The sequence below is a fragment of the Pteropus alecto genome, unplaced genomic scaffold, assembly GCF_000325575.1.
Source record: "Pteropus alecto unplaced genomic scaffold, ASM32557v1 scaffold87, whole genome shotgun sequence".
Lineage (NCBI taxonomy): Eukaryota > Metazoa > Chordata > Mammalia > Chiroptera > Pteropodidae > Pteropus > Pteropus alecto.
In genome coordinates, this window is record NW_006443225.1 from 4532133 (window position 1) to 4554939 (window position 22807).

Genomic DNA, 22807 nt, shown 5'->3' on the forward strand with positions numbered 1-22807 from the left:
GTCTGGGCTATTTTCACTCTTGGAAGAGATTTGAGTAGAAGCATTTTTATGCTTTTTATGGGATGCTATGAATATGAACACTTAGTTTAATAAACCAAATAATATTTCTCTTATTTCCCAAACCTTAGAAAGGTTTCGGGTTCCCATGTGAGAGTGTGCACTAGAACCTATATGGAAATCCCAAGAACAGGGAACGCTGGGTCAGAGTTCCGCCCTCATCCTCCGGGCAGCCCATCCTTAGAGTAAGAGAAGGAGCGTGTGGGAGTTAAGACCACGTTCCCAGGGGACATGATGTTTTGTCCAAAAACCGTCAACAACAGATTTTTCTTCTTTTCATACTCGCTTTTTGAACAAAGGACTCACAAGGTGAAACCGACTCACATCAACTCATTGTCTTGTAAATTTCATCCCTTGTAAATCTGCAGCATTTTTCCTTGTACAACAGTTTTCTATTCTCATGTACATAAACACTACCTTTGACAGGATCAGAGCCTAGAGCCATGAATATTCCTTCGGTAATGGTGAAAACTGTACAAAGAAGCTTTGAAGTTTTAGAATGACTATCAAATTGTCCAACAAGGGTCAGGGAGAAACTAAAATGAAAACCTTCACAGATGAGTGGTTTTATTTCACATCAACTCTGTGGTCTTAAGACTGTCCATCAGATTCTGCCTTTGTGCATTCACGTCAGTTGGTGAACTGTAATGTACAAGAATCATAAAGTATTTCATCACTTGAAGGTCATCTGTGGCTAAGCTATAATTTCTATAGTTCTGAGAAAATTAGAGAACTCTGGCAAACTTACCATTTGCATTGGGGATCAATTTCAGTGTTTAATGCTTATACTTCACTGTTGCTTTCCTCAGTTGTAGTGCTTAAAATGTGCCTTAGATTCACAGTGATTTAGTTTTGTGGTTTGATTTACTTGTGCATGCCTTAGTTTTTTAAGTTTTGCTTTCCACCAAAAAAAAAAAAAAAAAAAAAAAGTCTGAGCTTAAAGCCTTTACCTCTACTACCCAAAGTACATTTCTTTCTCTGGTAATTATTTTTTCTGACTAGCACCCATGAGAAATGGATTACAACTAAAATAATATGACAGTTTGAAGAGACATTCAATTACAGGAAAAACTGGTAAACATCCTAACATCATAATGATAGCAGAGAATTTGAGAAATAGATGTAATATGGAGGCATTGGTGGTAAGTTTTACTTCTATGTTAAAGTTATTCATTGTGAAAATTCACATGGCTCCTATTTTTAGATCAGAAGATCATCTTTTAGAAGAAAGCATTTCATGGAAGTGAAACACCACTAAAACTAATACCACTAAATACCTTAAAGACATATTTTTGCAATTATGGCATCTTTTTAAAAATATTACTCTATACATCTGAAGTATGATTTCTGCCCTTCTCCCTAAATATGTCATACATAATAAGCAAGATTCACCAGCAGACCCCAATTAACTACTTTTATTCAAAATCAAGGCTGAGCTATCTATTCATATTTCGGAAAGTTACTTTCAGAATCCATGTTCTTATCTCATCTTCTATAAAGGGCAACTTGAGTTTTCCCCACAAGGCCACCTGAAGACACTACCAAATTTTTAATCAAATTTTTAATATTAACAATACTAATGACATTAACAAGAATAATTACAGTAGCTGACAGTTATTGGATGCTTGCTATGCACTTTGCTCCATCTTGACCGTTTTCCTGGGTTTTCTCACTTAATCCTCACCATCAATAAGGAAACCGAAGCGTGTTAAGACCCAGCCCTGAAGGGCTGCTTGCTTTGTGGGGTCGGTGTGCTTTACAGGTCTGGCTGGGCCTTCGCCCTCATACACAGGGCCCTCCCTGTAAACCCTGCCCTTCAGCTGACCACACAGTCTCTGCAGAGGGCCAAAAGGCGATGCCCCTCCAAAGGCGAACACGCTCGTCTTTCCAGCTGGAATCCTATTTGAAGCAAAGCAGAATGAAACATTTCCTTTAAAAAGCATTGCCAGTGAAGACGCCCTTATTCAGGGTTTGTGCCAGTTCCAGGTTGTGGACCATCTGCTCACTTGTTGCCAGTTGTGGTGTAAGCCTCTCCCGAGTCCACGCTTTCTGCTTAGTCCCTCTCGGAATCACTTGGTCACACATCACTATTCACTTGTCCCACTGATGTTCACGGAGCTCCTGCTGGGCAGTCACCGCTCGTTGGACTTCATCTACTTGAAGAATGTTGCAGATGTCCAGCTTTGTTGGCTCAGCCCCTCCTCTCTCTCAGGATCCAGTGTTAGAATTTTATAATTGCATGTTCTGTAACTCAGCGCAAATTAAAGTGAAAGCCGTGAACGGCTTTATCACCGCTATGCCGCCACCAGCGCACGTGACTGATCATTGAAAGACTAAAACATAGAGAAAAAATTTAAGCCTAGGTAACTTTCAAACATGAATGTCGTGTGCATTCTCATAAAAATAAAAATCTTACCAGAAATCGTAGATTAATGGTGACCCTAAAAACCAAAATGCAGATTTCTCTTCTTTCCCTGTGTAGTCGCTGGGTTATAAAGAATGTATGAAATGACCTCTCCTTGGCAAAAAGCAGTCTGTCACCATGGAAACGCACTTACTAGTTTCTAATCTCTCTGGCTAGTTCCAGGAACATTAACTCTATACTAGTATTAAAAAAAAAAAAAAAAAGAATCTAAGATTAGTATCTGGCTTTTGAGAGGTTAAAAATATTGAAAGAAAAGCGTTCATTTCCAATTACCAGTAGACTCTTCTCATCTGAAAAGCGTTACATTTGATATCATTAATAGTGATACTTCATATAACCATGGCTGGGACACTCACATTCTCTCGCCACCGAGTCCTCTTTTTCCATGTCGTACTTTGGAGTGTGGCATTAGATTCTTCTGGGAGAATATAGTTTCGCTTAAGCATACTTGGCTGTTTATGTAGTGTTTTTGTCTTTTAAATCTCAACTTCCTTATGAAGACATGCTGTATTTATCAAGCCTACTGTCCTTGTACACCAGGATGCATAACTATTCACTTTTCTCACTTGACAATGGATTTTGTGTACCTTGTCTGTATTCCTGCTAATTTCTTAGTTTAAAACTGGGGATGACATCCCTAGGGGTATACAGAAATATTCAAGTTTACATGGGAATTGTGATATACTGAAATATTTAAATATAGTTTTTAGAAAATGAATACCTGATAAGTTTGAAAATGAAACACAACCAATTTTCAATATTTAAATATATTTTTGAAACCCTAAGGCAAGTAACTCTGTTTATTCATTCTGTTTGTTGTGTTCTTGCTTTTAATTCATAATTCAGTTCTGATCCTCCTCTTGTGTCCCTCTGGGCAAATTTAGTGCTCTCATATACTACATTAATTTGCAGATATTTATTGTTATTTTATGTACCTATTGTTAAGATATTTAAATAGATATAGATAAGAATATTGTATATATGCACACACACACATCTCTGTATGTGTGTGTATATATATTCAATTATATTGTCATTTCCTTTCAGAGTAAATCTCACTTATTTCTTATGTATTTTCTTATTATAATATTTCTTAATATGTGTTTTCTTTTCTATTATGTAGCCTATGGCATTACATATAGTCAGGCCTAATGAAGGACATGTGTTTTATGTGCTTTATTTTCATTTAAAATTTTTTTTTTGTTGGTTTCTGTGAGTCTCTTCATTATTTTTCTACTACCCGAATGCTAGACATTCAAAAATATCACACTCTTGTTCTAGTGCCCTAGTCATGTTTTATGAATTTTCCGCACTTTCTGCTTCTCACGAGTGTCCTATCAATACTGTCTGGCTAAACTTCTCTGAGCCCCAATCTCTGCCCCTCCCTCGTCCCTTTCTTTCCTCTTATAACTTAGGTTCTAGGAAAATCTTTTGGAGGTCAGGGGTTATAAATTCTGTTCCCCTGGTTCTGTATAACACCCAGCATATTTACATTCGCCAACTGCAAATACTGAAATGGAACTTCTTAAATTTAACCTGGCGCTTCCTCCTATACTTTGAAAGGACATTCTTAATTGAGTTTTGGTACTTTAGTTATTCCCATAAGACTTCTAGAGGTGGGCGGCTCCTTCAAAGACAGAGACGTGCAGGCGGTCGCACTTTGGTTCTATTCTCAACCGAACGCTGTTCACATATTCTATTAGTTTCCTAGAGCTGCCTTAACAAAGCACCACAAACTAAGTCACTTAAACAACAGAAATGTGTTTCCTCACAGTCCTGAAGGTTGGCCGTCTAGATCAAGGTGTACATGGTTCATTCCTTTTTCCATGCCTCTTCCCTAGCTTCTGGTGGTTCGCTGGCAATCTTTGGCATTCCTTGGCTTGTAAAAACATCAGCCCAATTTCTACCTTCTTCACCAAGTGTTCTCCTTGTGTACACATGTCCGGATTTCTCCTTTTCATACGGACACCAATCATATGGGACTAGGGTCCACCCGACTCCAGTATGACCTTATCTTAACCAATTAAATCTACAATACCCCATTTCCAAATAAGGCCACATTCTGAAGTACCGGGGATTAGAACTTCCACAGAGACATTTCAGAAGGACATAATTCAACCCATAGCACATAGCATGATAGTAAAATTTGTTTTATATCCGAAGTCTATTCAATGATTTTGCAACAAGTAGCTCTTGTGTTTGGATCACAGTACAAATCAAACACAATCGGTGTGGATGCATTTAGTAAGTGAAGTCATGGACGTTTATGCCTTGGCCAGCTCCAGTAAGCACTCTGACTGTTCATGTACTTTAAGAGTCTGTTTATTTCTAATGATACTCACTTAACCTCATTTAAAGAATAAATTAATTGTATCTGAAGTTGTGCCAGCAACTGTGACTCCCAGATGGCAGTGAAATCTCTACACATCTTTTTAACCTTTGCATCAAATGATAATTTTATTTTAATCCAAAAATAGCCATCATTGTAATGAGCATTTAGTCAGAATAAACCACAGTATGTTATCAATTAGAGCTGTGTTGATTTCCAATCTAGATAAACTGACTTCCTCCAAAATCTATTGTTTTCCACATTTCAAGAATTAATTTCTTGATGATCGACTACATTATAATTTTTTTTTCATTTCACCCTTCCCCTCAGCCCCCTTTTCTTTGGCAGTCATAAGCTACCCCTCTGTATCCATGGATCTGTTTCTGTTTTGTTTGTTCATTTGTTTTGTTTTGTTAGATTCCACATAGAGTAAAATCATATGGTTCTTGTCTTTCTCTGAGTTATTTCATTTAACATAATACCTTCTAGGTCCATCCACATTGTCACATAGCAAAATTTAATTCTTTTTATTGTGGAGTAATATTCCATTGTGTATATATACACCTTCTTTATTCACTCATATGTCGATGGACATGTCTTGGCTATCGTAAATAGCATTACAGTGAACATAGAGGTGCACATTATCTTTTCGAATTAGTGGTTTTGTTTTCTTTGGATAAATACCCAGAAGTGATATTACTGGAACAGATGGCAGCTCTATTTTTAATTGTTTGAGGAATCTCCATACTGTTTTCCATGTGGCTGCACCAATTTACAATCCCACCAGCAGTGTCTGAGGGTTCCCTTTTCTTCACATCCTTGTCAACACTTTATATTTGTTGATATTTTGATGATAGCCATTCTGACAGGTGTGAAGTGGTGTCTCATTGTGGTTTTGATTTGCATTTCCCTGATGATTAGTGATGTTGAGCATCTTTTCATATGCTTTGTTGGCCATCTGTATGTCCTCTTTGGAGAAATGTCTATACAGGTCCTCTGCCCATTTTAATAGGATTGTTTGCTTTTTTTGGTGTTAAGCTATTATGAGTTTCTTATGTGTTTTTGGATATTAACCACTTATTGAGTATATCATTCATGAATATCTTCTCCCATTCAGTTGATAGCCTTTCATTTTGTTGATGGTTTCCTTCACTGTGCAGAAACTTTTTAGTTTGATGTGGTCTCATTTGTTGATTTTTGCTTTTATTGCTCTTTCTCAAGTAGACATAAAAAGACATTGCTAAGACTCTTATCAAAGAGTTCACTGCTTATGTTGTCTTCTAGAAATGTTTTATGGTTTTAGCTTTTACATGTAAGTGTTTAACCCACTTTTAGTTTATTTTTGTGTATAGTGAAAGAGAGTGGTCCATTTCCATCTTTTTGCGTGTATCTGTCCAGTTTTCTCAACAGCACTTATTGAAGAGACTGTCTTTACTCCATTGTATAGCCTTACCTCACTTGTCATAGATTAAGTGACCATATAAGTGAGAATTTATTTCTGGACTCTGTCTTCTATTTCCTTGATCTATATATCTGTTTTTATGGCAGTTCCATACTACTTTGTTTAGTGAAGCTTTTCAGTATAGTTTAATATGAGGGAGCGTGATATGTCCCACTTGGTTCTTCCTCACGGTTTCTTTGGCTATGTGGGGTCTTTTGTGGTTCTACATAGTAAATTTTAGGATTACTTGTTCTAGTTCTGAAAAGAATGCCATTAATATTTTAATAGGAATTGCATTGAATCTGTGTATTACTTTAGGTATTAAGGACATTTTAACAATGCAAATGGTTCCAATCCATGAGCATGGTATATCCTTCTGTTTATTTGTATCCTCTTCAATTTCTTTCTTCATTGTCTTATAGTTTTCAGAGTACAGGTCTTTCACCTCTTTGATTAAATTTATTCCTCGCTATTTTATGCTTTTTGATCCAATTGTAAATGGGATTATTTTCTTAATTTATTCTTCTAACCATTCGTTATTGGTATATAGACACACAACAGATTTCCGTATATTGATTTCATATCCTCCCACTTAGTGAATTCATTCATTAGTTCTAATAGTTTTTTGGTGGCATCTTTAGGGTTTACTATATTGTAATTTAATCATAGCAGACCTAAGACACCAACTATTAAGACAGCCACAGGTCTAAATGGCAAATGGTATCTAGCAACTTGCCATTGTTTCTACCTATTGGTAGCCATTTCCTCGAAACTACCTGTCTGTGTCGACAAGCCATGAGGCAGTAGTAATTGTTTTAGTTGGAGTCCCAGGGTACATACTTCACTTATTTCCAAGGGGAGATACTAAAGAAGTAAGCTGGAGTTTTAGCATTTGCCAATTTGTATTTATTCTATTTAAATGGTGCTCAGGCCCCACATCTAAAATTTGAAAGAGAAGGAAAAGAAATCCAGTCTTAATGTTGCTTTTAGTTATTTTCTAGAGCATCACGTCTCAATTTTTCTTTCATTCAACAATGCTAACTTATTCACCAGCCCTTTGCAAGAATGTGTTTACATTAAAGCAGAGTGAGGATGTTAAGAGGCCCAGATTGCAAATAACTCTGCCACTGCTTCAGTGGAATTCAGAGTCCCACTGCCTCAGTTATAGATAAAGGAGTTCTGATGAACAGAACTTGGAAAAGGAGACACAGCAGTAAATGGATATTCCCACAAATCAATTTACTTCTGTTTTTTATGTATGTATTTAGAGCATACCAATTTCTTTTGTGTAATTTTAATATTATTCGATCTTCAATAAAATTACATATTCCTTGTGTCTGACTTTTGCTTGATGTTATATCTAAATTAACTGATTGAGAATTTTTTTTTTAATGTAGCAAACTAGTTTAAACCAGAACACGTGATTTCTAATTACAGAAAGGAATGTATTTTGGCGAATATTTCTATAAAGCTAATTACATTTGTTCCATAAATGGATTGACTTCCACCAAGGTCGTAATAGTATATTGCACTTGTGGTAACTGAGCTGGCATTGTTTAAGCCTTCTCCTCTGTGCCCACCTTTAGCATTCCTGGGACGGTCCCTTCCTGCTGCCATCTCTTACGTGGTACCCCCAGTGCAGTCTCTGCTTTCAATGTTCCCACTTCATATATGTTTTCAGTAAGGGCATTCTATTTCTCTGAGTTCCCACCTTTTCCTCTTTCCCAAAGGAAGCTGCACGTCTGCACCTCCACACAAGTACACTACTTTCTCACACTTATCACTCCATCACTCCTCACATTAGCCATGCTAATAAACCAAGTGGACATTGATCACTCGTGCTAGAAACTTCAAAACCATCATAGAGGTTCAAGAAGAGAGTAACATGATCAGACCTGTACTTTAGAAATATCAGTCATATTCTCTGCCTGTGCAATATTATATAGTGAGATGCTTATTATAAAAAGACCTATTGAATTAAGCAACTCTGCAAGACAAAAAAAGGATGAATATGTACCTGAGGATCTTAAACCTGAATTTTTAAATTTCTCATTTTGTTTAAGGCAAGTTTCAGTTCTCAAAATTATGAAGCTTTATAAGGGGGGTACAGAGACAGATTTATAGACTTGACTCAATTAATGCAATATATAGAGTATAACATGTATTTCCATAAGTAAGTACCATATCACTTCCTAGACATCAACCTTGATAATAAACCGCACAGATGCAATACCCCATTATCTCATCATTTTCACTACTTTGACCCCTTCCAGGAAACACAAAGTTACCAAAATGAGTCATATTTTTATTTTTCTGGCACATCCTGTTACCTCACCTGGCACTCCATAGAACGTATGCGAATGTGAATCAGTATTCAAATGAACCTCTTGTCCTTTGAAATTCAGTTCTGGCATCACCACTTCTAGAAAGCCCCTTCTCTTCCAGTCTCCCCCAGCCTCACACTGTTCATTTAGTGCCTTTCTTTGAAGTTCCCCTAGTGCTCTGTTCATAATCCTAACAGATTGTATATCCTACCAATATAACTGTCTGGTTGCCTTGCCCAGCTAGAGTACAGTTTGTTAGAAGTTGGAACTGTGTCGTTCTTTGCCTCATTTCTCACGTCCCCCTCCCTCCCAGTGCTGTGCTCATTACTGGACTTACTCAGTATGTATTTGCAAAATGAGTGAATGACAGACTAAGCTGGGGATGTCTCGACTTTTCATCCAGCTCCTTAACCTTGTCTTCTATGCATACTTATATTTCATACTTTGATTTTTCCCAAGGCTTAAGTTTCAAGGTTTACTTATCAACTTAAGAAATACATTGATGGATGAGATATTTCTTGAAGTGTAATATGGCATCGTGTAGTTGGAAAGGGACTCTCCTGTTCCACCCATTCTTTTCCAAGAATTGCAGGGGAGGGCTCACGGTGTGAAGTACACGCCGCAGATTCTGAGGAAGTCCAATAAGGAAGATAACAGAACACTTGAGTTTGGGCTGGGTGCCTGGACAAGGTATAAAATCACCTATTGAAACTACAAATTAAAATGAAATGTAAACCTATTTTTTTTACATAAGGACCATTTTCTTGCTCACCCCTTTGACGCGGGAAGGGGAATACTAAGGAGTAGAGTGAGACTAGATTAAGGAAGGTGATCATAGACCTTTTTATAACATATAAAATTGACTGTAAATGTTAAAAATTGACCTGCAACAACTTGCTTGCAGCCTTCTCTATTATAAGACAGTATTTAACTGCTTTTGAAATAATTACCCTCCATAGTTTTTCTGCTAACATTCTTTATTTTATATTACAGTTATGTAGTTTCAAAAATTCATCACATTTTATTACCTTTTTCACTATTCTTTAAATATTTGAAATTGTTTTTATATGCAAATACCACCAATCAAAATAAAATTACACTGTATGAAATAATATTCCAAAAAGGTTCTTAAATGACACAGCTCAGTGATTTCTTAAAAGACAGAGAAACACCTTATTAATGAAGAAAACAGTCTGTCTTCTCCTAGGAATACAGGTTGAATTTTAATTGAGTAACTTGCATCAGCTGCATCATATTATTGGCACATGTTAGGTAGTGGATTTCCATGCCAACAGTCTTTATAGGTAAAGATGTCTTTCATTTCGTTTGCCTTTCCTGGGAGATGAGAGCTTCCTCAGATGAGTAACCATCAACTGTGCAGCTCGAGAGCTGTAAGCAGCAGTAGACTAGGTGCTCTGGACCACATTGTCTTTTGTATGGAGGACGAGATAGTTTCAGAGACTTTACTTTTTCCCTAAAATTGCTTCAGGCTCCATGTTACCTGAGGTTGGAGAACAAGTTTTAGAGCTGGATACCCCTGGATTTCATCGTAGTTCTACCACCTAACAGTGTGGTGATCTTGGCAAACTGGTTAATTTGTAGATGCCTCAATTTCTTCAGAGTTGTGTGCATTAACTGAGAAGATGGATATAAAGCGTTTAGTATATAGTGTTATTTTGTTGTTGTTTTGATGGTCCAATTTTTATTGCATTTAAAAGCATAATTGGGTTCTTTTTCAGAATGTTTCATTTTTCCTGTATTCAGATGTTTTTTCTACTCTAAATGTTTGTGCAAAGCTTGGGAATTTGGTTGTTGGCCCAGCATGAACAAATATGAAATATTCTATTGCAGTCCATGGAGTTAGAACAAAAGTATCTAGATTTGAATTCTGCTCAATCATTTCTCTCTGCTTTACATGGTTCCAGTCTGTGCGAATTTCGGTTACTTGTTTTTTGCTAAATAAAACCAGTTGTCCAACACTACAGTTAAAATGTCAGTTACCATTGTATATTAACTTAATCGCATAAAGTACACACTTCGTATCTAGCGGTTCTTCAGTCCACAGATCGCTATGCAAATCGCGGTGCTCATCTTAATAACCAATCACGTTGCTTCATTCGGTGTCCGTCAATGATGAGGTCCCTGCACATCTGCTAGTCAGTTCACCCACAGGCAGGAAAGCACGCGGTTATGTTGCTTCCTTGTTTCAAGGTGACAACTTGTGACATTTTGTAAAAATGGCGAAAGGGAATTGGCCAACCAAGATGGAAGTGCAGCAGAGCAATGAAAAGCGATGATGCTGAAAGCGAAATTCGAGTGGAAGGTACGTAGAAGAAACAGCTCGCTGTGAGAGTGCTGACACCGCCTTCGTTTGAGAGGCTCTAGAAAATGGAAGGTACGTAGAAGAAACAGCTCACTTCTGTGCTGACACCGCCTTCGTTTGAGAGGCTCTAGAAATGTAGACAGCAGCTGAGTGACGGGAACTTAGCATCAATGAGGAAAGTAGTTGCGACAAAAAGGACGAAGTTGTCCTGGAGGAAGTGACGCCATCAGAAACTCCGCCTTGAAGGAATTCTCGGAGATATTGATGACATTGAAGGCACGAAGGATTAAATAGTGGAAGGCGATCTAAACAGGAGTGTGACAGTTCACCAAGGCATAGGAAAAGCGTCTGCCCATTCGCGGGATGAGATGAAGAAGGCGAGCGTCGATTGTTCAAACTGTTCCCGATAAGTTTTTACAAAGAAATAAAAAATTCTCAATGCGTTTATGTTGTTAACTATAGTGTTTTGAATTATAGTGGTCATTTCTCTATACATTTATAACCAACAGTAAGAAAGTTTTAGTTTTGACAAAAAAGTTTTAAAGGTCGCAGAACCTTCACAGTTTTTGCCATTGACTGTTGGGTACATATTGCATGGATTCAGCTTATGTGGCTTTTTACAGTCATAACCTTTTAGAGCAAAACAAAGACTATCTATAATGAAAAATAGTCAAATTCTGTTGCCATTTGGATTTTGTTACTGAAAAATTAGTTCACATATCCTCTTTAATTTTGTATTTTCAAGTACTTCCTAGCCTTTTAAAGGTACTTTAAAGTAACAGATGCCTTGTTGATTATAAAACTTTCTAACATTTGTTACTTTTAATTTTCAAAAAGTTTAAACATTAAATATTCAGAGACTCATATTTTTTTGCAGTGCTTTTAGTGAAATATTTTTGCACTATAGACATTTTCTTTTTGTTTGTTTTCATTGTTAAAGAAGGCCCCGCTGGTACGCTTCATAGGCAGACAGCCAGATCGCTGCATTAAACATAGCAAGTTTTAGTGACAACTCTATAGTGATTACGAGATTTACCATTCATATCTGCAGTCTCTTGGGAAGTGAGAGTATAGTCTCGTTTGCTAGTTTAAGTCAACAAGCTGTGGGGTTTCATTGTGTATTTTATAGTATGCATGCAGAATGTTTTTAAAACATCTGAAATAATTAAAACTGTCTTTTGTCATTCAACCTTATAATAAATACCTATAATTTGAAACCTCCAAATTGGTAGGTTTTGAAAGACATTAGTATAATGAATAATAATAAGAGTCTCTGGGTTATTTTTAATGCATCAGATCCTGTGCTATGGCCCGTGTGAGAGAAAGGAAACTTGATTACAATTTTGGGGACTATCCCCAGTGCCACCAGCATGCCCACATCGTTGTGCTATTTGTTCCCTGCCAGGCCTCACACTGACAACACTCTTGGTCACATAGAATAATGAAAAGCCTTGTGTGGGGAACGTTTGTGCTTTCAGAGATTGGTTTAATCTTGTTCAGGGAATGAAGTTGATTTAAACATAGCTCGGAGTAATTCTGAGACAAGAAAGATTGACTTACCCCCCAACCCGCCCTTTCCAACTTCTTACTAAAGTAGCCTCCGCAGCAGTCATGTAGCAAGTAACCTAGTTGATTTTGTTCTTTTGGGGATCTGCCCTCTTCATATACACGAATTTGCATATAGTTTTTCATGTAACTCATTTTATCATATTCATCAGCTTTATTAAGAAAAAGTAAACTTTTTTACTCCAAAACATTTTTGTCTGAACCTGAGGTGAAGATTGCCACAAAGACGATGCCAGTGACAGTAAAGAAAGGGGTCAGAAAGGGGAATTTGAAGATCCTCACTAATTCCCAGATTCTGGTTATTACCATTTTACAACACAGATAAACAAGGGCAAGTTCAAGAACAGGGCAGTGGGGACTCTGCAAACCAATGCCAGACTGATGCGGCTGAGACCTTCATCATCGTTGCAGGACCATGGAGGCAGCTGTGACGTCACTTCCAGGCAGGCTTGAATGTCAGACTTGATCTAAACATTTACATGAAGCCTCTCCTTTGGCTTGAATCCCATGTGGCTTTCTAGAACACTCAGGAAAATGGGTGGTATGGAATATGCTGCAGTTCCTCATCGGCCCCCGGCCAGCCGCGTCCCCTGCTCAAGGGCAGCGGACCTGGCAGCCCAGGACGCCCGGCTGCAGTCTGAGCCCCTGACAGTTCCTTCAGCCTCCAGCCCCTGCCCTGCCTCGCCCTCCTCCAACGCAGTGAATTCCCATCCTCTCTGGTTTGGCTTTTGGTGGGTCATGACAGCTCAGGCTGCCCTCCTGCTGGGTGTGCCTGCCCCTCCTCCCCTGATGTTGCTTGGTAAGCGCAGTTAAAATGTTGACGAATTCCTTCCCACCCTTCTGAAGAATGTCATTACTTTTCACCTGGGTCCGGGAAGTAATTGATTCTTAACCGCCATCATACCTCCTGTTTTGTGGGTGCCTGTTATGCACCAAGACACTTGACATGCATGATCTCAATTTACACAGCGACCCCGTTTGACCCAGTTACAGATGCTGATAGATGAGGAAGCAGCCACCTTGCCCAGGATGTCACTAGTGCATAGAAGAATATGGATCGAAACACTTTCCCTCTTTTACAGCACATCACACATTGCATGATTATCGTCGGCCTGCTTCATTTTTATCTTCCCCACTAGACTATAAAGTCATCTGTCTTATCTGTTTATCATTTCCACCTCTACCCTAAACATGCAGCCCCATGCTTGGCCCACAGCCCTTGTTCCATAAATAACATTTATGGGAGGAACAGATGAGGGACTGAATGGAAGTTTGAGTCAGTTCCCAAGTGGCTTCAGAGTCAGAGTAAAGACTAAAATCCAATTTTATAAAATTATCATAATATTTGCAGGGATATTTTCTTGCTATACAAATTTGGCCATGGTGAGAGTCTGTGTAAATAGTACTCTTAAAGACTCCAGGGCTTAATTTACTTACTGGGCTCAAAGAAAGGCACAGTAGCTATTTCTATTAAGGGCACTGAAAAATGATGATTTAGCTTTGTACAGTACTAATTTTCTGTAGGCACCTTTTTGTTACTGGCCAGGCAGCACATGAGGGCAGTGTGGGGAGGAGAGCTTGTCACTGTCTAGGCGGCTTATACTCCTCCCAGCTGCGTGTTCCATGGCCACAGTTGAAGGTCACACAGGGAAATGGGTCAGCAATCCCAGACAGTGGCAAGGTGCCAGGGACACTGACGGAGATCCGAAAGGGGCCAGCAGGCATTCCCACTGATGTCCGAAAAGCAGAAGGTTGGGGGATTGTCAGAGTGGCCTCTTGAGCCAGTGTCATCCAGCCTGCAGTGATCGTTGACCTTGAGACTAAATAACAGCCCACTGCCCTGGAGTCATTAATCTGCCCTTCCATGCAACCGATTCATTGTGAGAATGGGTCAGGCCTGGAGGAAGCAGAGTGTTGTAACTTACTCAGTTTACTTACTTAGTCAAAGGCTGTACTGAGTGGGTCAGGTACACGGCCAAATCGAACGTTCGGAACTTCATGTCTTCTGTGTTTACTCCGATGATTCTTCCATTACTGTCTACGGAACAGCACAGGAGAACAGAATTCCCTGAGAAATTGAGATATGGGGCACCGTGGAGGTCTGAAGCTTCTGTACAAAAGAAGTAATCTGTAACTGGGTGCTAGCAAGAATTAAACCTGCTATCTGCTTAATGCCCATTTTCTTACGTTTGGACTGTTTGGAATTATTTATTCACGAAACTCTTCAAAGTAGTTGATTATATTATCATACTCATTTGTTTGGAGTGGGAAATGTACTTATTAGTCTAATTCGTCCCAAATCAGAAAGTGCTCCTAAATGCTATGATTAGAAAAAGGGAAAAGAAATCTATGTTTGTTTATTTAGGAAAGTTATAACATTCTTTCCTAATATAGCATTTTTATAATATAGCATTTTAATTTGTAGAGGAGAAAAAAGAAAGGAAGTGGTTAAGGTGATTAAATTTTAAATTTGTTCTTTGGAGGATCAGTGAGTGACTCATACAGTGGTTCAGAAGGTGATCATAGAAATGTTACACTGCTTTATGTGTGATGAAAATTTAATTTAGTTTTAAGTAAAGGTAAGTGTTTTAAGTATGTTTTACCTGGTAGCATTATTTCTTTTTTATCATATCCTTCTTTACCATAAATCAGAGCCCTTGATCAAGGACTCTTTCTATTCTAGAAAAATTATTTCAGCACTAGACTTGGACTGTGTTTTTGGCCAAGTATTACACTTCCTTTTTTTCTTTCAAATTCAGACAAACAGGGGGTAGAAAATCAGATTAAAACAGCCATGGTTCTTTTTCCATTTTTGAGAATATCTCCACAGAAAGTCAATTATATGTTAGGTATTTGAATGTGTCACTTGAACAATGCAGTAAAATTGTACCAAACACTTTAAGGAGTGGCACAGAAGGGAGACATCGATGGTGATTGTTCCTCAAATAAAAGGTTAGCCTTTAAATAGCTATAAAAGGTGCTTATAGGAAAATGGATTCCGAATTATAATAGGCCAAATATAAAATCTTCTTCTAAATGTCATCTTGGAGCTTCACTTTTCTGAAGATAGCCTTATTTCTAATTCTGTAAAACTGATTTGATTGAATATTGTTAACTTGATTATAGCAATTTATAAATTATATGTTAAGAAAAATTTTGGATGTTTGTATAACGGGAATTAATCTTTATAAAAACCATTTTATGCCCGGTATTTATTTTTAATTCTGCCTATCTCTTTTTGCAAACATAAAGCAACTTTCTAAATACACACATTCATCTTGTACCAGGCCCAACACTCATCTACCTTAAATTTAAAAATAATTCTGTGCTCAGAAAATGGCCCTCTCAATATAATGGGACAAAAACATGCTCTTAACTCCTAAACTCTCTATTCGATGCCTTTTGGCTTGTATGTAATGTGAATTTTTAAAATTTGGTTATCCGGTTTTTGAACTCAGGAGGTTTAGAAGCTGGGATTATGACGGGATAGGGAGACAAGACAATAACTATCAACCTGGGTCCATGCGGACACCAGAAACCTCCGAAAGCAAACATGTCCAGACAGTGTTTATGTGTGTTGTGCTAATGTAACAGCCATGAATTGTCAATAAACAAAGACACGCAAGTGTACAAACTACTTTTAAACAATTCCATCACAAATGCTTATTTAAGCAAATTGTTTTGATCCTAAGCTTCCATTTTCCCATTCCCCCCAAAGCATGCAGCAGCCCTTAATTCCCTGAAGAAGGGAGGATTTGAGGGGTTAATGCTATATTTTCTCAGTCGTTCGGTGAGTGTCAAGTTTGTGCCTGGCATTGTGGTTGGCAGTTTCTGTGTCTTATTTAACTGAAATGAGTGAAACAAATTCACCCATGGATATTTGTAGTTCAGATGAGTTCCATTTGAAGCAAAAGGCTATTGGCGAAACAATATAATTTTGTTTTGGGTTGTTTTTAGTATAGTCAAAAATTATAATGATATGAAAATTTAAGATTAGTGTCTTTATCTTGATGGCTTAGTAATTTTTACAACTAGATTCTAACTCATTTTCGCTTCAAAAATCATGACTCTCACCTTGCTAAAGCTAGACTTTCAAAGTCTTAGTATCAAAATCTGTACCTTGAGCATTTGTTTGTGACCTCAGTAATGACCCCCACTCATCCTGCAGCTAAACTTCACCTGGCAGTGATTTTACTTGTGCCCCGTGCAGGGTGGTGCTGAGGGCCCACTGGGCCAGGTACCATGGACTCCCAGGTGGGAGTGTGGTCCCACCTCCTACTTACAGCCCCAGCCTCATCCAGCCTCGTCCCAGATGAGTGCATGTTCCCATTCAACCTGGGAGCAATTTCTAGCAATACGTTTCCAAGAACATTGGCGTAGGAAATATCTGACCCTATGGTTCTAAGGGATCTTTTAAAGTTTCCTGCAAAAAAGGAGACAAACCTCTGACGGAATGACTCATGAACAACGAAGGGTCCTCTGGGCATGAATCTTTATGGCATTTCATTGATATCCATATGTGCAACTGCTTTGTGTTCATGCCTTCGCTAAAGCTTAGTAAGCACAGAAAGAAGACAAATGTCACAGGAGAATGTAAATGATTTCTTTGTTCTTTTAAAGGCTCATGCTCACTCATAGCCCCTTGTCCCTTTATTTTGGCATTTTGTATTTAAAGTGACTCACGTCCTGCCCTTCCATCTGCAAACTTAGTAAGTTTGCTCTAGCCCGCCCTCTGGGTCTTTAATGAACATGCGTTTCCCTTAAGAAGGGAAATTCTAATAACTCAAGGCTAATATTTGTACAGGGAGACACTATTCCCAGATTACTGCTCCAATATGAGACAGAGTCAGAAGTCCTGATGGATTCTATCTATGACTTGTCCCCTCTTCATTGTATTAGACTGAGAGAATGACTCCTTGGAGCCATAACTGCTGTTTCCCAAGCATCACATAGATTTTTATTGAGTAATTCTTTATTCCAGTAATGATACAAGAATGCATATTTCCATGAATTCTCAGAACTTTCTTTAAAGCTATTATTATGGGTAACACTGAAAAAGAGGCATTGGCATCCTCTCCCGGCTGTGTTCATCAGCAGGCCTCGTGACCTCCATCATCACGGCCAGCCTCACGTCAGCCTCGGCTTTACGTTCCTGATCTGACTCCACATTCATCTCTCACAAACCCAGGCGTAGGACACAAAGCTTTTCCTTCTGGACTCGGGTCACCAGAAGGACATTTCCTTCCTAGTTCTCTGAACGTCACATTTGCCGGCACTGAGGTGAGAGACCAGCTCACTCGGTGGAGTAACCAGTGTTCAGTAAAGTTTATCAATATGAACCAGTCGTTGTTCTGAATGTTTTGCATATGTTAATTTATTTAATCCTCACTTTATAATCTGAGAAGATAGATAATATTTTACCTCTTTTTACAGGTGAGGAGATTGAGACACAGGGAATTTAAGTATCTTGCTGAAGGCCATTTAGCTGGTCAGGTGGAGGCAACATCTAAACCCAGCAGGGTCCTCTCCAGACTCCATGCTGTGCTGTCGTCTGATTAAAGGCAGCTTGAGAGACAGGGTCAAAATTCCAAAATCCCATCAGATCCCTGGAGGAGCCAACTGCCCTGGGGTTACCTGTTCCTTTAGAATGTCTGCTGTTGTTCTAATTAGTAGCTGGATCTCTATAAATTCTGGGGAAATCTACCATTCTCAGAATCTCTGACTCATCTTGACTAACATTATTTTCCAAAATTTCCATTGTTCGCCTACTCATGCCCACTCCCAAGCCACACCCCGTTTTGTTTTTTGAAGATGATTTATTGGCTCATTTTCTATTTTCTTTAGAATTACAAAAAGGAATTTCCTCCTTGCATGTACTTTGTGTAACTAAAGAATGCTATTAATATAGTATCTTTACCAGATGACAAATTGTGTTCACACACGCTCAAACCAGAGCTGAGGTAGAGTTGGGTTGGAGTGTGCAGGAGCTTCTTCGGACTTTTCTCCGTCTCTGATCCTTATCTTCCCAATCTCAATGCTGTGTGCAGATCGCTAGTGACACAGATGCCTTAGTCAGATGTTGAGAAATGCACTACGCTGAGTATAACTTAGAGTGGGAGAAAAAAACTTTCTGATAAGTAGTAATTTTAGCGGAAGCGTAATTGCGTAGTGGTTATAAATTGGGATTTGGAAATGAGAAAGGTCCGGATCTTAGCTCAGCCACTTGGTAGGTAGCATTTGAACTTTGGCAGTTTCATTTCATATATTCAGCAGATATTTGTAGACTCATATGTGCCAATTACTGTTCTAGGCTCTGGAGATGCAGAGAACAAAAGAGACCAAGGCTGCTCCAGTGGAATTTAATACTAATATAGGAGATGCACAGTAAATAAATCTGATAACCCATTGGCTCCACCATTAGTACAGATCCAAAAAATCACCAGTTCTCAGCCCATTAACTGGTCCCTGCTTCCATTCTGCCACCCTGCCATCTACTCTCAACAGAGCATCTGGAGAGCCCCCTCTAACTCATGAGTCCAGACCCTCACTCCTGGGCTTAACCATGCCACAGTGGTGCCCATTCTATGTAGAGTTAGCCATGGTCCTTATAGTGGCCCACGGCATCCACATGGTAAGCCTGTCAGCTCACCCACCCCCTTCCTCCCATGTCAGCCACAGGTGTGCCTCCAACCCTCTGCGCTGTCTTTCCCCAGCATTTTGTGATCACTCCCTCCCTCTTTCAAAATTTTGCCCTAATATTTCTGCTTGACAGATAGAATAGTCCTGAACGTAGGAGGAGCTAACATATCTATTGAATATACAATTATGCCGACACTAAAATTCGCACTGGATATGTTCCTTAATACTTTGATAGTTCTGTAACCCATGGGTGGAGTAAATTAGCCTGTTTTGAAGGTTTGAGGAATCCTCTTCCTTCCAGACACTGAAATTTGGATATTGTTATAAACCCAGAGAATATGAATGAATGAACATTTAGCTTCTTAGGAAGAGATAAGGAAAAGACAAGTAAATTATCTTATTTGTTATACTTGTCCAAAATTTATTCCATTTCAGGATTGTAATTCTGGATTTCAGAAACTGGAGGATATAACAGACTCTAGAGCATCCAGAATGGTTTGATGGCTCCAAACCATTTCAAGCTTCTCCTTAATGCAGTACATATAGCCGCCTCAAAAAAACAAAACAAAACAAAAAACAAGTGATAAGGCCAGGAAGTGCATGTCTTAGAACTCCATGGGATGGCTTAAAGCAAAGAGCCTCCTTTGTGGCAGGTTTATTGTATAGCATTTTTATGCAGCTCTGTCCAGAATCCTTTAAGCCGGGAAGGAATGGGGTGGTGGGGGGAGGGGGGACCAGGATCAATAGTAGGTAAACTAATTAGGGCATCAAAGTGAAGTGGTTTCTCTGAGCCTAATAAAGCGGAAGCACACTGAGCTACACGAGAAGCATTGAAGAGTTGACATGATTCCATGTGATACTTTCTTGGTGGCAGCTGGACGCAGATACGGGAACAAAGAGTAGTTTATTCAAGTTTGCTGCCTAGTTCAACGATCTGTGAACCAACATTCCGGAAAAGAGCCAGAGAAAACTAAGAAAGGAGGAAGCTGCAGAGGCCTCAGTGTTTACATCTGAGCACGGAGCCGCAGAACCATTGCCAAAAGCCAGGACAGCCGATCTGGTGAAGTCCTTCACCTCTCAGCACTTCACTGGCCAAATAGTGGCGTGAAAGGTGTCTAATGTGGAGCCACATTGCCTTGATCACCCTCCAGCTCCACCTCTTCCTAGCTGAGGCAGAGCGAGCATTTTCTTGGCAAATTATTGACTGTCTTAACTATTGAGGCCTCATAGTACTAGCCCCTACCTGATAGAGTTACTATAGGAGTCAGTGTGTAAATAATGTAAAGCCCTTAAAACAGTTCTGGCACACAGTAAGCGCCATCTAGGAGTTATTTCTATAATCATTATTATGTAGTATGCACTTAATGAATATGTATATTGATAAACATAATCTGCCTTCATAACCAGAAGGCATTTTTGCAGTTTCCTTATTTAATCTACATTAAACTTAATAGAGGCCTAGGTTCCCTGTTCCATTTTTAAAATTTTTAAAATCAGCATTTTAAAAATCTGAACAAAAACATTAAATACAGGACAGCATTTTTTAAATCTGAATAAAATAAATCTCTTTATAAGTACTTTTGCAATACTATGAAATTTCTTGGCCTCTAAAATTGAGTATCAGAAGGGTTCTAGAGAAGAATCCTTAGGTATGAAAAAAGATACATATTTAACATGCACAAATGTCATTAAGTTCAAGTTGTAAAAATGTTTATCTAATCATCAATCTGTGTATTGATAATGCCATTTCCATTATCCCAAGAGACGTAATTCAATGTATTCCTTTTCACTTTCCTCCACTCTCCACTGACCTTGTTCTGAGACATCATTTTCCAAAGGTTTGATGAATGGGAGCATCCTGTCCTGGGAATGCCAGTCCCTCTAGTCAGGGCGCTGCAGGTGGGGACAGCCAAGAAACAGCAGTCGAGCCTCAAGAGCCAAGAAGCTCTGGAGACTTACGGACTCGGAGAAGGAAAGCTGGCCACACATTCCAGGGTTTTCAGATTTTAAACACTTCTTCCGTTCTGAAACTATGTCTTTTTTTGAAGGGCATGGGGAGATCAAATGTCATGTCAGGATTCTGCGTCAGCAGAGTAGCGATGGGAGGTTTGGCAAGGTGGCTAGCTTAGGTGGAAAGCTTCATTATGGTAGGCACTTCTAAGTATCAGAGGCTCCTGGTCCAGGGGGCCGGGGTGGCATAGCCATGGTGTAAGGAACCGAGATGCTTCTGGAGAGGTTGCATTAAGGAGTATGTTTTTCTTAAATATACTCACATTTTCAGTTGCAAAACAGCAGGCTTTGCTTTTCGCTTCAGTTGCTAACATCTCTGAGGCCACTTACGGGTTAAAAACTCCAAAAAATTCCTTTTGAACATTAAAATTGTGGGTTGAGAAGTACCTCTTTTTTTTTTCAACGGATATTACTTCAGATTTTACTTTGCTGCAGCCTGGAGAAAACTGTTTCCCTTTGCTACTCTAAAACAAGTAACAGTAGTAACAATGATACATTTTACAAACCTTTCAACCATATCTGTGCTTCTAGCCTTGCAATCTCGTTTTTATAGTCTCATTTTAACATGGCCTATAGAAATTATTCTTGTATGTTACTTTAAACATTCAGAGTTAATATTATTCATGATTTACCTGAACAAGTGGGGTAACGGTATCTTCTAGTAGCCAAAACAAAAACAAAAAACAACAACAACAAAAAACCATGCTGCTAAGTGCCCATTCATACCTCTGCTCTCTCAGGGGAGCTGCACTAAACTCATGCTGAAGCAAATAAAAATCAGGCAGCATTACTAAAAAAAGTTTCTCCCTTCTCTTAGTTTCTTTTCATTTAAGTTTGGGAGAAATAGTGGCACAGAAATTTCTCATTGTGATAAAAGATCTACACTCCAAATAATTTGCTTCTCATTGCAAGGTTTTGAAAAGGTAGGTGAAATGTATTCTTTCCGTTTTCTGGTGGATCCTTATAGTTTTGTTGCTGTTGCCATAGAATTATATTCAGACAACTCGACAGCTTTAGTGTCCCCTGCTGACCTGTTTGCAGACATCCTTCAGGACTGTGCTGCTGGCAGGCTCTCCCTGTGGAAGGAGAGTAGGTGATGGCTGTGACTGTGCAGCCTTTTGGTGCCCCCTGTGCCCGGCATCATGCTGAGTGCTTTGTACATGTTATTTTATTTGAAGTCCTCAGCCATCTGGTAAGGTAGGTTATCTTTGGTGCCCAGCATCATGCTGAGTGCTTTGTACATGTTATTTCATTTGAAGTCCTCAGCCATCTGGTAAGGTAGGTTATGCACCTGCTTGTTTTACTGTCAAGCAAGCCAAGGCTCAGGTGTGGTAAATAATCTGTTCCAGGACATGCAACCAGTAAGCGATGGAACCCAGGGTTAAGCCAAGATCTGTCTGACGTGCCCGGCATCATGCTGAGTGCTTTGTACATGTTATTTTATTTGAAGTCCTCAGCCATCTGGTAAGGTAGGTTATGCACCTGCTTGTTTTACTGTCAAGCAAGCTCAGGTGTGGTAAATAATCTGCTCCAGGACATGCAACCAGTAAGTGATGGAACCCAGGGTTAAGCCAAGATCTGTCTGACTTCCAAGTTCATGCTTTCAGTCAGTGTTGGCACTGTCACTGAACAAGTGGGCAAAACATCCTGCCCTCCAGACTTGTGTTCCTGACTCAGTGACTCCAAGGACACC

The 22807-nt window shown here is 39.1% G+C and overlaps 1 protein-coding gene across 11 annotated transcripts in view; it reads left to right on the forward strand.

The window, feature by feature from the left end:
• Positions 1-22807, forward strand: part of FAM110B (family with sequence similarity 110 member B) — a 159478-nt gene that overhangs the window by 56333 nt on the left and 80338 nt on the right. Inside the window, exon 4 of one of the 11 annotated variants that reach the window (XR_003043699.1) lies at positions 10635-10939. The exons of the other annotated variants lie outside the window; for them this stretch is intronic. The gene's annotated coding sequence lies outside the window, so the exon portion shown is untranslated. Of the gene's footprint in view, positions 1-10634; positions 10940-22807 lie in introns of those variants that run through there. 11 annotated transcript variants of the gene reach the window in all.